The following is a 12,645-nucleotide window of genomic DNA, read 5'->3' on the forward strand; positions in this document are numbered from 1 at the left end:
TTTGTTACGATGTAACCTAAATCTACCCAATTTTTCCTTTGTGTTTTGTGATTTTTGAATCATAGGAAATTCTTCCTTAATTTACTCTTGTGAAGATACACTCTTGGAATGTTATTTTGGAATTTTTAGAGTACATTCTCCTATATTCTCTTCTAAAATTTGTACATTTGCTTTTTGCATTTTAAACCACATGCAACTAATTTTTCTGTATGATGTAAGGCAGGAGTCAGCTTTAATTTTTTATATAATTATATTGTCAGAACACCATTTGTTGAAAGGTATCCTTTCCCCACTGCCAAGCCAGCTCTTTTATACACCACAGTTGTGTATATGTGTGGGTCTGTCCCTTGGGCTCTCGGTTCTGCTCAGATGATCGATTTGTCTATCTCTGTGCCAGCACCATTCTGTGTTAATTACTAAAGCTCTACAAGAAGGTAAACATCCCTACCTGGTTTTTTCCTTTAGGAGAATTTTTGCTATTCTTGCTATTCTTTTGTCTATGTAATTTTTAGAATCAACTTGTCAGGTTATACAAACACAATGGACTTTTGACAGGAATTTTATAGACTCAAAAGATCAATTGTAGGGGGGTGTCTGGGTGGTGCAGTGGATTAAGTGTCCAACTCCTGATTTCGGCTCAGGCCATGATCTCAGGATCGTGAGATTGAGCCCCACATTGGGCTCCAGGCTGGGCACGAAGTCTGCTTGGGGATTCTCCCTCTCCCTCTACCCCTCCCATGCCTGCCCCCCTGACCCCTCTCCCTCTTGATCTAAAAAAAAAAAAAAAAAAGGATCAGTCTGGGGCAAATATACATCCTTGTGATATTGAGACTTTCAATGCATGAGCAAAATATAGATCTTCATTTATCTGAGGGGTCTTTGGTTTATTTCAAAAAGTTTTATAATTTTCTCCATAAATTATTGGTCCTACACATTTATATGAGCTTTATTCTGCTGTGCTTTACATTTTCATGCTATAATAAAGGACTCAATTTTTAAAGTGACATTTTCTGTTGCTCATATTTAGAAATGCAGCTTTCTTTGTATATTGATTTTGTATAAGCAATATTGCTAAATTTTCTGCTTAATTCTGACTATTCATTGTTAGATTTGTTTTCTATGTGGATAATATTGAAAAAATAAGTTTCATTTCTCCTTATCCAATTCTTGTATCTTGTGTTTCTTTTTTTGTTTTTTTAAGATTTTATTTATTTATTTGACAGAGAGAGACACAGCGAGAGAGGGAACACAAGCAGGGGGAGAGGGAGAGGGAGAAGCAGGCTTCCCGCTGAGCAGGGAGCCCGATGCAGGGCTCGATCCCAGGACCCCGGGATCATGACCTGAGCCGAAGGCAGACGCTCAATGACTGAGCCACCCAGGCGCCCCTGTCTTGTGTTTCTTTTTCTTATCTTCCTGTGCCAGCTGGTACAATGATGTCCCAAAATGTGATGGTGGACACACTGTCCCATTCCTCATCTTTAAGATACTCACAACCTTTCACCATGAAGCATGTTTGTTATGTCCCTTATAAAAAGTAGGTGCCCTTCATCAGATCAGGATATTCTCCTCTAGTCTTAATCTCTAGGAGTTTTAATCATGAATAGATGATGAATCCTACCAAATGTCTCTTCTGCCTTAGCAGGGTCATCTGGTTTTTCTCCCGTATGCTAAGACGGTAGCTCACAGTAATTGATCTCCTGAAGTGAAACCACCCTCTCACTCCTAGGGCAGATCAAACTTGGTCACGACTGATTATTGTCTTTAGGCACTAGTGAGATTTGGTTTACTAACAATTTGTCTGGAGTTTTCACAGCTGGTCTCTGAACGACATCACCCCCCAGTTCTCCTCTTGCACCCATTCCTACCAGAGTTTGGTATCAAGGTTATGCTGTCCTTCAAGTGAGTTGGGGAGCATTTCTACAGAGAATTTGTACTTTAAAAGTTCAGTGGAACTCACTGGCTGGGGCTGATGTTTTCTTTGTGATTCCAATTGCTGAGATTCTCTATCTATAAGGGTTACAAGACTGTTCAGATTTTCCATCTCCTCTTGGGTCAGTTTGATTCAGTTCTGCTTTTCTAGCAATGTCCCAGCCCAAAGTTCTTCATATCATCCTTTTAGTCTACGTTTTATCTATGGCTCTGTTTGCTTTTAAGTCCCTGTTGTTATTTACGTATTTTCCTCTCTCCCCCTCTCAATCTTCCCGGAGGTTTGCTATTTTTATTAATCTTGTCCAGGAACCGATTTTTGGCTTGACTGATTGTCTCTATCACATGTGTATTTCCTATTTCATTAATATCTACTCTTTATATTTCTCCTCCTCTCCTTTGTTTTGGGTTTATTCAATTCTTCAGGTGGATGATTAGCTAATTAATTTTCAGCCTTCCTTCAAAGAAACACACACAGGACATTATTATTAAACAGTTGTGGCTGCCGTGAAAACAGGAGTCCTCAAACTATAAGAAACACAATTCACAAGGGGCTCAGCCGATATGCTCCAAATCGATCACGGCCTTCGTGCCATGGCCACACTTCTCTGGGCCAAGGACGCCACACTGGCGTTACCGAGCCAGTCAAATGCCCAGTGACGGAGGCTGTTCCCACCCAGCCTTCTGTCACTGTCTTCACTAAAAGAGCTGTGCCCGTCTGATGGCTCCCCCAGGCCCCTCCCCACCTGCCCCCCAATTTATTTCCAGTAATAATAGTATCTATTCATTGTCACCTAATACCATCTAACAAAACCCTTGTACATTTAATCCCATCTGCATCATGAATGAACTTGGAAAACATCACACTAACTGAAAGAAGCCAGATATGAGAAGCCCCTGTTACATGATTCTAGTCTATGAAATGTTTCCAGAATAGGGAAATCCATAGAGACAGAGAGGAGCTTAGTGGTTGCCAGTGGGGGAGAGATTGATAATAGGTGTGGGGTTTCTTTTTGGAATGATGAAAATTTTCTGAAATTAGATATTGGTGATGATTGCATAACACTGTGAATTTATTAAATGTCACTGAACTGTACATTTTAAAATGGTTAAAATGGTGACCTTTTGTTAGTGAATTTTACCTTAATAAAAGCTTTTAAATAAAAAAAATAAGTAATTTTTAAAAATAAAGATATTGGGCCCCTTCCATCTCCTTTCATCAGTGTGGCCACCTTCCTACTTGTTGGACCAGTGCTGTCTGTGACCTAGGAACACCGTGGCCCTGTCCTGCCCCCTTTCTGCAGCCAAAGTGGCCTGTTGAAGCTGCGACCTTAACAGTGTCACAACCCCACCTGCATCCCTTCCAGGGCTCTCTGTGGCTGCCACTCAGCCACCAGTCTTGCTGTTCACAAGTCCGCACGCATGCTGCCCCTGCCTGGACAACTCAGTCCACACCTCAGGCCTCAGCCAGAAGCTGCATCGTCGTAACACCTGCTTCTCCTGCACAGCGTCCAGACATTCTTAGGGTGCATTTATTTGTGACTCTTTCACCTGTCTCCCTGGCTAGAATGGAAGCCCATGAGGAAGAGAATGAGGTCTGCTCCTCCCTGCTGTCCTCTGCTGTGACCTGATGCCGGGTGACAGACCCTTCCTACTCCCTGTGCCCAGCACACTGCCCTGTCCTGCCTACCACAACTCCGGAAGTGCTCCTGGTCCCTCCCTCCTCTCTGCCCTGGCCCAGCATGGGGGGCGGCTCCCTGTCCCTTCTCCTCAGCAGCCAGAGCCTTTTGTCCAAAGCACAGCTCCTACCACATCACTCTCCCCGTGGCTTTCAAAATCCAAGCTCCCTGACCAGCCTGGGAGATCTGTGGTCAGCCGGCCTCCTCTCCAGCCCCCACTGCCCAGCTGGTGACACCGGGGCTCCTACTGGCCTGTGCTGGAGTCCTCACTGCCCTTCCCCACCCCCACCTTTTCAGTTAGTTTCTCCATCACTGGGTTGGTCCACCTGGACACCACTGACATTTGGAGGCAGGGGATTCTTCGTTGTCTGGCAGCATCCTTCTAGATGCCGGCAAATCTCACAGTACTTCTCCTCTGTGACAACCAGGTCTGTTTCCAGATCTAGCAAATGTCCCCTGGAGGGCAGAGTCACGGCCGCTGAGAACCACTGCTCGGGTCCTGGTAGTTCCCAAATCTGTACAAATTTCTCTCCTTTCATACCTGGGGATCTGAACGTTGTTTCTGGACATTTTACCCTGGAGAAATGGGATTTTTGTAAAGACCGATGGGAGGAAGTTGACGAATTTGTAACAAAGCTAATCTGAAAGAGTGAACAAATAAAATGATGAGAAATAGATGAGAAATAGAACATGGAAAAGAGCAATGAAAGAACAGTCCTAACAAGATAAAATGGCAGTAGCCCGTGTCGTTTCTGTACCCTTTCAGAGAAATTCTAGGAAGGTTGGTGCAAATGTAAAGTGACATCCCCAGGACAGCAGCAAGGGTGTCGTAAGCTCAGTTGTGACACCAGGTCCGGAAGCCACTGCACAGCGCGTCGTGGGCTGACCCACGGACGGCACCACACAGCCAGGGGCTGAGAACTACCAACTTAAAGGAAGAAGCTGCCAAGTTGGATTGCAGAAGAATTTTAAATTCTTTTAAGGCAGGAGCAAAAAAAGCACTCAAAGCCTAATATATATTTTTAAATAACCATCATAAACAAAGTAAATAAGCACATTTGGAAAATATTATTGATGCATAAGACAAGGGATGAATATTCTTGCTATCCAAAGAGCTCTTTCAGATCAATAATAAAAAGATTAACAATTTCACTGAAAATAGGCAAAGGACATGAAAAGTTGCTTCACAGAGAAGGACAAACATAACCATGAAGGAACTTACAATGACATAAGGCAGAGCCCCAGGTGGGCAAAGGCCTGGACTGAGTACCATGGCACCCGATGGGGTCACCAGGGGAACAGAAACCCTGTGGGGAGGTGTGGGCCCTGGAGTCGGACTGTGGGTCAGTCATGACCCTGCCACGTTGAGCTGTGTGGCCGCAGGCATGGTCCTTAATATCAGCTCCATCATCTGTCAAGGAGAGGACGGTCTGTACTGTGTGGTCAGCACAATTATTAAATGATTGCACTTAACAGTGTCTGGATGCGGTAAGCACTGAGTCAAACAAACAGCAAGAGCTTGAGAAATGGTAGCTATTCTTTTTATTGATATATTTTTACATAAAAGATTTGGATATTCATGAAACTGTTCATCATGAGGAAGACATTGGGGGTGAGTGGACTTTAAACTTGCTTCCTTTCTGTACTGTATTGACAACAGATGTTTTCTATGTGGAAACGTAAGGAACCAAGACACATGCTTGAAAGGAATAAACCACCAGGAGAGCGCAGCCGGAAGGAAAGGGGCATGTGTGAGCACACAAGCCAGGAGACGAAACGTAAGGTTCGTGGGAAGGAAAGACTAGTCAATAAATGCTTTTGAAATCATCGGCTTTCAATCTGGAGGAACATGCAATTCTAGTATTCAGAGTAACCGGCAGAGGCACTCGGAGGGCCGGGTTCCGGAAACCGCCATAAACGGACCATCACAGTACAGCGAGTCGAATGAATGCTGTGGTCTCCCAGTGCGTATCGAAGTTATGTTTACACTGCACTGCAGTTTATTAAGTGTGCAACAGCATTACGTCTAAAAAAAGAAATGATGTGTATCCCTTCATTAAAAAGGACTTACGCGCCAAGAAATACTAACCATCAGCTCAGCCTGCAGTGAGTCATAATCTGTTTGCTGGGGGTGGGTCTTGCCTCCATGGTCAGGGTGCTGGGCACCGAAGGCTGGGGTCCAGGGAAGTTTCCTAAAATAAGATGACAGCGAAACTTGCGGCATCGATTCTTCCCCACACGAATGACTTCCCTGTAGCAGAAGATGCTGTTTGATGTAGCATTTTACCCACAGTGGGACCTCATCCTCTCAACTCTGCTGCTGCTTCAACAACTATCACATAAAACGATATTCTAAATTCTTTGTCATTTCAAGAGTCTTCACGGCATCTTCACCAGGAGTACTTTCCATCTCCAGAAAGCACTGTCTTTCCTCAGCCGCGTGTCCGCGCACCTCTGGGCGCTCCTGAGATCCTGGTTCTCTTGCTGTTTCCGCCACGCCCGCAGCTGTGAAATCTACTGAAGGCCTGAACTCCTCAAAGTCCGTTTCTTCCAAACTCTTGTTTATCATGGTATTTTGGCCTCTTCCCATGAATTCGGAGGGTTTTTAATGGCATCTAGAATGATGAATGCTTTCCAGAAGGTTTTCAATTTCCTCTGCCCAGATCCAACAGAGGAATCACTGTGGCCTTACGCAATGTAGTTCTTAAACTCTAAGACTCGGAAGTGGGAAGGTCTCCTTGACCCATGGGCTGCAGATGGAGGCTATGTTAGCAGAGGCACGAAAACAGCATTCATCTCATTGTGCGCCTCCATCAGAGCTCTTGGGGACCAGGGACAGTCACTGAGCAGGACTATTTTGAAAGGGATCCTTTTTCCTGAGCAGGAGGTCTCAACAGTGGGCTTCCAGTGTTCAGCAAACCATGTTGTCAACAGGCGTGCTGTCATCCAGGCCTTGTTGTCCTGCTGATAGACCACAGGCAGAGATGGAGCACGATTCTCAAGGGCCCAGGGATTTTCAGAAAGGTCAATGAGCACCAGCTCCAACTGCAAGCCACCAGGCACTTTACCCGCTGACAAGAGACTCAGCCTGTCCCCTGAAGCTCTGGAGCCAGGCACTGACTTCTCTCTTGCTGACAGTCCTAGATGGCATCTTCTTCCAACAGAGGCTGTTCTGTCAACACTGAAAATCTGTTTAGTGTCGCCGTCTTCATGAATGATCTCGACCACATCTCGTGGGGAACCAGCTGCTTCCACCTGCCCTCTTATGTCATGGAGGCGGCGTCTCTCCTTAAACGTCAGGAATCCACCTTTGCTGACTTCAGAACTTATCTTCTGCAGCCTCCTCACCTCCTCAGGCTGCGCAGACGGAAGAGTCAGGGCCTTGTCTGGGTGAGGCTGTGCTGGTCGATCCTCCATCCAGACAACTAACACTTTCTCCACGTCAGCAGGGAGGCTGTTTCGCTTTCTTATCACCGTGTGCTCACTGGAACGGTACCTGTGATGTCCTTTAACAACGCTGCCTTTGCATTCACGACGTGGCTACTGTTTGGTGCAAGAGGCCTGGCTTTTGACAGGACTTCCTCACTCAGCTGAATTCTTCCTAGCTTCTGATTTAAAGTGAGGGCCGTGCAACTCTTCCTTCCACTTGAGCACTGAGAGGCCATTGTGGGGTTACTGACTGGCCCAATTTCAGTACTGTTGTGTCTCAGGGAACAGGGTGGTCTGAGGAAGGGAGAGAGACGGGGACCAGCTGTGCGACAGAGCAGTCAGAACACACAACACTTGCCGTAAGTTCACCATCTCACACGGCGTGGGTCACGCGCCCCAAGTGCAGTAGTAACATCAAAGGTCAGTGGTCACAGATCACCACACCAAATATAATTATAATGAAAAATTTTGAAATATTGCAAGAATTACCAAAATGTGACAGAGAGGCAAGAAGTGAGCAGATGCTGCTGGAAAAAGGGTCCTGACAGACCTGCTGAAGCAGGGTCACCACAGACCTTCGATCCATAAAACACACAGTGTCTGCAAAGCATAATAAAGCCAAGTACAATCAAACAAGCATGCTTGAGTGTTTTAATAAAAACCATTACAAGAAAGAAAGAAAAAAAAAAGGAACCGGTGAAAAAATGAGTAGACGAACCACAAATTAAAATATTAATAAATGGCTAATTAAAGCAAAAGTAGTAACAATGTCTTGGGGTATAAACTGTAGGGAGTAAAATGTATGACAATATCACAAAGGTTTGGGGGAGTGGAATTATCCTGCTGTGAAGTTCTCATGTGAGATGTAAGATATTATATACACAACAGGGTACAATGTAATATTATATGAAGGTGGACTGTGCTGAATGGAAGATGCATATTCGTATTGTAAACCCTGGAGCAATCTCTAAACAACAAACAAAGGGTACAGCTAATAAGCCAGTTGAGGAGACAGAATGGATTATGAAAGTATACTTAATAGGAAAGAAAGCAGAAAAAAAGAAACAAAGGAACCAAGAACAGATGAGATAAAGAGAAAACAAGTAGCAAAACTGGTCAATTTAAATTTTGGAAAATGGGCTGCTACCAGGTTGGAGGCAGAGAACGAACCTGGGACATTCTGACGTGCCATAAAGTAAGACGTGCTCATGAAGGACAGCACATGTCAACAGGAGACCGAGGCAACCTTGAAAGAGTGCCCACCACGTCCAATTTTTGACATTTTCGGCACCCACACCAATAATAGTAAGATTACAACCCACTGAATCAAATAGGAAATTGTGAGTCCATATGCCTACAAGTAAGTTCAAAGTGTGGTGAAGGATGGGATCTTCACATAGTCTCCAAGGGCTTTTCCACAGAATATTCATGAATTTCAACGGGAAAGTGGAGACTGCAGTGGGAGAGGCTTACAGACACCATCGTGATCAAATAATTAAAGGTCGCCTTGTCAGTACGTGGACCAAATCCGATTCGCAGGCCACCTGACGGGATGCACTGGGAACACGGTACCCCTTCCGTGGCGTTCCTGTCAAAGATGCACAACCTACATCTAACCCAGAGGACACGGACAAATCCAAAGAGAGGGCATTCTACAAGCAAACTGACCTGTAGTCTTCAGAAGTGAAAACCAAGGAGACACAACTGCTCCGGACTGAAGATGATCGAAGACACAGGACCACTAAATGCAACAGGGTGCCGAGCTGGACCCACGTGCTTCGGCGAGTGGGGCTGGATGAAGGCAAACGCCGCATGGGGTCTACGGGAGCAGAGCAGCACCGTCCTGGTGTTGGTCACACAGGAGGACGTCCGTGGAGGGATGACGGAGCATCAAGCTGCCTACCCTCGAATGGTTCAGAGAAGCAAGGCTTGGCCCTGCCCTGCAGCTCTCCTGAAAGTGTGAGATTCTACCTGGCATCTTTGGCTTAACATCTATTTTTAAATTGTGAGATAAGGAAGTGCATGCTGTATGGTTCCAATTATAGAAAATTCCAGAACGGGAACTGTTCATCTGTATTGACAAGGGCAGATCAGCTCCCCTGGGGCAGGGTGACTTCAAAGAGGCACACTGAGAAGCTCTGGGGGGCGGTGCAGGTGTTCTCTACATCCTGATTGTGGTGCTGGTAGTCATAGGGGTACTTACGTTCGTCAAAATTCATGGAACCCTTATAATGAGTGCATTTTATGATATGTGAATTATATCTCAACAAAGTTGATTTTAAAAGTTTAAAAAAGCCATCTTTTTGTTGTTGTTAGGCATTTATATGCTCTTTCTAAAACTTACATAAAAATACCAAGGCCCAGGGCGCCTGGGTGGCTCAGTCAGTGAAGCGTCTGCCTTCAGCTCAGGTCATGGTCCCGAGGTCCTGGGATCGAGCCCCAAGGCGGGCTCCCTGCTCGGCGGAGAGTCGGCTTCCCCTCCGCCTCTGCCCCTCCCCCTGCTCATGCTCCTGCTTGTTCTCTCAAACGAATAAATAAAAAATCTTTAAAAACGAATTCAAAGGTCCTAGGATAGCTAAAATAGTTAAAGAATCATCTTTAAGAATAAGAACAATTTGGAGTATTTATACCACATGTGATTTTGATACTCAAAATGAAGCTACAGTAATAAAAACATAAAGATAGGCAAATAATCATAAATGGAGTCCACATGCACATATCAATTAATGTTCTACAAAGGAGCCAAAGCATTTCAATGGGAGACTCTTCAAATCTTTTTAAAAAATGCAGTACAGAACAACTGAATGCCCACATTGGACATGCCCTCTTTACTCAAGCATTAATTGAAAATGGATCATACACCAACGTATAAAATCTGGAAGTATAATGCTTTAGAAGAAAATGGCAGATGATCTTCCCAACCTTGGAGTGGGACAGAGAAAATACCTCTCCCCCCACCCAGAAGAGACATTGGACTTGCCCAAAATTATAAACTTCTGCTCTTAAGAAAATGAACACAAAGTAACAGACTGAGAGAAAACATTTAAATACTTCTGACAAGGACTTGTACGTACAACACATAAAGAACTCCTATGCTCTGTAATGGAAAAATAGTACAATTAAAAAATACACAAAAGGCCAAATACTTTGCAAACGAAGATCTACACACGGACAAGAAGTGTCTGAAAAGGTGCTCATTATTAGCCATCGGGAATGCAAATAAAAACCACGATGCCACTACACACCCACCAGAGTAGGCAAAATTAAAGATGGGAAGCACTTAATACTAGCAGGGACACAAGCAGAGCTGTCTCACACATGACTGGTGTGGACCGGCACAGCCCCAGTGGAACCCACACCCAGGGATTATTCCCCGGACAAACAAATTCACATGTGCGAACAGACTATACCAGAATGTTCACAGGTGCCTTACTGATAACAGCCCCAGACTAGAGACACAAATGTTCGTGCAATGGGGGATGGGTAAACAAATCTGGCAAATCCTTACTACGGAATTCGCTTCGACAAAAACCAATGCGAGAGCCAAAAAAAAAAAACCAAACAAACAAAACAAAACAAAAAACTGAGCAAGAGAAGCTAGGACAGAGTAATCTACAGCATGGTTCTGTTTATATGAAGTTCCACAAAAGGAAAAAACAAACCTAGGGTGAAAGAAACCTGAACAGGAGAGGCCTCTCAGAGACAGGAACCAGCCGGGAAGAACAGAAAGAAACTTCCCGGGTGATAGATGGGAATGCCCTATTCTCTGGTAAGGGTTGGGTTACATGGGCAAAGGGAAATCTGTCAAAACTTACTGAGTCATACACATAAAATCCATGCATTTCTCCATATGTAAACTGTAATACCTCAATTTTTTAAATATTAAATTTATAGTTATTTCACGCCCTACACAAAATGAATCCCACCTAGATTTAAGAGCTAAACTGAAAAATAAAGTATCGGAAAAACTGCTGGAGAGTATTTTTATAATTTGGAAGCAGAGAAGGTTTTTCTAAATATAGTGCATAATCAGAAGTCACAGTCGATTTTACCACATAAAAAGCTTAAATTCAGTGGGGGTACAAAGCAAAGAATATATAAAGAGTTCATACAAATTAATTAAGGGAAACATGAACACCACAATGAAATTTTGCAAAACTTCACATTAGAGGAAAGGCCGACCTGCAACACATACAGAGACAGGTTGATCAACAACCAGAGAGTAAACTGTAAGGCACTGAGGTATCGTTTTGCTCTGGTTGATTGGAAGGAGTGGCAGCATGACAACGGGGTGTGTGAGGTGTGGGAAACGTACCCTGTTGGTGGAGACAAAGGCTGGCGTACGTTTTATGGGTGGGTTTTGGGGGACTGCTTCCAGAACGTATGCTGTGGAATGCCCTCTGACCCCTTCTCTAAGAGAACCACCACACAAGGGTGGCGCATGGAGCTCTTCCTCCCAGCGCAATGTCAGTCAACATCCACTGCAGCCACTCGAGGGGTCACAGACAGGACAAACGTCCACACAGACGAAGGGAGGCCATGAAGGGGCACTACTGGTGGGTTTCCTGGTTTCTCTCCAGTTCCCATGTGTTCTGTGTGCAGAGGTGCAGCCGGGGTGACTCTGCTCACATTCTAGCTTAGCTGCCCCGCTGGAGGCCTCAGTCAGAGAGGGCCTCTCATCACCCCACCTCACCTCCAAGCCAGAGGCCCAAACCGCTACCTGCAGTTTGCTTCCTGCTAGAGCAGAGACCCCTCTCCCCCACCCCCAACCCCGAGCACTAGCCACAGGGTGGGTTTAGGGACATCAACAGCTGGAGCTGAGGTGGTCCCCATGGAGCTCTCCAGGACCTGGTGACACAGCAGCCCCGGACACGAATATCAGGCTCCTCAAAGCCAAACCCTGTGGGGGCTTGTTTTAGGCGCCCACAACTTGCTGTGATGGGGTCCATTGGGGGCGGCGGGGTCCACTTACCCCCCAGGCCAAAAGTTTTCGACCAGACTGGGTCCTGATTCAACAGATAGCTGTTTGTACACCTAGCATCTGACCCAGTGCACAGGATTAGTTGCCTGCAAGGTAACGAGCTCAGAACCCAAGGCGGGGGGTGCTGGGGGCAGGGCCACACAGGGCTGGTGGGGTCCGCAAGGCCTGAAATCCAAGCTCCAGGTGGACCCCCTGCCACCCTACCCACTGCCTCTGGGACGAGGCATCCTGTGGGCCCACTGCCCTAGCACAGCCCCCACTCTAAGGCACTACCCAGAGGAGAAAGATGACAGGCCTGGGGAGCCACGCCAGAGCCCTCCTGGAGGAAGGCGTGTCACCCTTTTCTGTAGGATCAGCCCTGCCTCTTTCCCACTTGGTCACAGACGCTCATGCACACCCAGGCCTGAGTCACCTTCTCAAGGGCCGAAAGGGAAGGCACCCTGCCTGGACTATTTGCGAAGTGCAGAGGAGCTGTTACTGTCCAGATAAATGTCTGACAATGTCTGACTGAGTGACTTCTTTGTAGATAAAACCAAGCACTCAGCTGTTTTTTCTAGGGTTTACAGTGCCCCGGTGAGGGAGGCCAGCCCGGCACAGAACACAGAGGCAGTGGGTTTGGAACTAGGGGTT

The sequence above is a fragment of the Callorhinus ursinus genome, unplaced genomic scaffold (genome assembly GCF_003265705.2).
Source record: "Callorhinus ursinus isolate GAN/ISIS: 27379988/994484 unplaced genomic scaffold, GSC_fseal_2.0 scaffold125, whole genome shotgun sequence".
Taxonomy (NCBI): domain Eukaryota; kingdom Metazoa; phylum Chordata; class Mammalia; order Carnivora; family Otariidae; genus Callorhinus; species Callorhinus ursinus.